We start from the raw sequence: 2,338 nt of genomic DNA, 5'->3' as shown, positions 1-2,338 counted from the left end.
GTGCTTGTAACCTAAGAGCCTTGTCTAATACAAACCAGCATACTTGCTGCTTGATTAGAGCTTCTCCTACCGACCTCTCACACCCATTTGGAAGTGGCCGATGCAGTGCGTAGTTTACCCAAACCCCTTGACTTCTCTTTTTTAGCTTCTTGAATCAGAGGTGGGTGGGAAAAATCAGGGAGGCCCACTCAGTCCAGATGCTGTGGGTAGTCCCTGAGGGAACCAGCACCTGCACCAGTGCGAGTGGCCTTTCTCAGATATAAAGCGTATGCATCTCATCTTGGGCTCCGACTTGGTTCACTCAGAGTTTTGTTACACTCAGTATGGCGAATGTTCTCTTGCTTGTCTTTTAGGTAACTGTACACAGGGAGCCTCCACGGGCCGTGACCCGTGCAGTTACACAGGGCCCTGCACTTAGAAGGACCCCAGGGTTAGTTGAATGCTCTGCTGTCACTGTCTGGAAATTCTTGATTACTTTTGAACAAGGGGCCCGACATTTTAATTTTGCAAAGGGCCCACAAGTTATGCAGCTGGTCCTGGCTCCATGCATTCTCTCATGGTGGGATCTGTGATTCCGATTAAATGCTCCAGTTCCCGGAGGCCCCTCCCCCATCACCCATTCTTAATGCCTCTTCTCCTCCTTCCTCCTCAAGCTCTTCTCCCTCACAGGGGACTTTTCTGCCAGAGGCAGGGAGCCATACCCGTGCCAGCTGGCAGTCAGTTCATTGCTCCCCACCTGAGTTCTCTGTGAAATTTCGAGAGCTGGGATTCGTTTTACATGGAACGATGCTGACACGGGTGGCTTCCCTTGCTTCTACCCTTCGACCCCTAACATTCTGCAGTTCTGCCTCAAACCGCCCTCCAGAGACCTCAGGAAAGCTGCACCAGCATAAACTTTGTACAGCACTGGGATCCTCAGACTTCAGCAATCAAGGACTCTGCTGCATGTTTACACAAGAAGAGTGGCTTTTATGAGACCGCTTCGTGATTCTGTAACGAGGATTTTAAAAGTCTAGCAAACAGGTAAGCAGCCTGTGTCCTTGGGAACAGCCCACTGAACAGCCCACTGAACAGCCAGCAAAGGCATATCCTTGCCTTGGGCCTCACTGCTTCTAGTGGAAAAGATGGATTCCAGCCCCCTCACCACCCCCTCTCCAAAGATGGAATAACACTGAATAAAACAGCCACAAAATAACCTCAGTCTTCACCTCCACAATACTTAACATGAAAAACCAGCCTAGGGGGAAAAGCCGACCTGACAGAAACTGATATACAATTTGACAGTGATGAGTCCAGGTGTGAGTAAAAGTGATTTATTTTTGGAGCACGGTAACAGCTATGCAACTAGGAACATTTCATTGACCCGTCCCATCCATGTTTTGTGTCACAAAGACATACCAAGACTTTGGAAAAAAATTCCAAAGGGGATTACATTGAAATGTGCTGTTTCTTCATTCGTTTTTGTGCTTGTCTTAATCACAGTGAACCAAATAAAATAGCTTTACAGCTTACTAAAACTCAAACTTGTCCTCCAAGGAAGCAGTTTAAATATTTCTAATAGTAAATCAATGCAATGATTCCATGTCAGGACATGGACCCAAAAGACAAAAGCAGCTCTAATATAAAGCTCGTCTTGCCAAAAGAAAAAAAAAAAATTAAAAAGAAACGCCAAGATGGAAATCCAATTTACCTAGAAAGAATAGGCTCTTTTTAGAACTGAGGTCCCAAAATAATAAGGTACAATTGTGGGCACGGTGTCCTCTTCTGGAAAAAAAGAGGTGAAGAACAGATCTGGCAGCAGCCATGCTAAGAATCTGGTTTAAAAAAATGAAAGAGATCACAGGCAGACACAGCGTCATTGTATCTCCAATGGCAGCATTTACCATGAACTAGAGGGCCGGCAGCAGATTCTCCCAGGGTGCACCCTGGGCTGTGCCATCGGTACAGCCAAGTAACGCACTGAGAAGTTCCCCTCTGCTCTTGCCAGTCCTGCAAGAAGCTTGCAGCGGTTGGCATCTGCTTTTCCATTGGGAGGTGCTTTACATTCTCTACCATGGCCAAGCCACCGAGTCCCCCCATGAACAAATCAGCCAAGCCCCGCAGAGCTGGACTCGGAACCCAGAGTGATTGGGTGGATGCCGCACAGAGACGCCTGAGGACACAGGGTCTATGCTCTGGCAGCACCATATAATTTCTTGTCCATTGCAAATGGGTAGACTCCTTCTCCCCCAAACTCAAAGCAATAGCCGGCTGTGGAAAAAAGCAATGGTGGAAGGTGACAATCAACCTCCATGACTGACACTCATCCCAGCTCACCTCTGACCCACCTGGAAGTTTC

This window comes from Pteropus vampyrus, unplaced genomic scaffold (assembly GCF_000151845.1).
Source record: "Pteropus vampyrus isolate Shadow unplaced genomic scaffold, Pvam_2.0 Scaffold24, whole genome shotgun sequence".
NCBI classification, from domain to species: Eukaryota; Metazoa; Chordata; class Mammalia; order Chiroptera; family Pteropodidae; genus Pteropus; species Pteropus vampyrus.
This window is presented reverse-complemented; position numbering follows the sequence as displayed.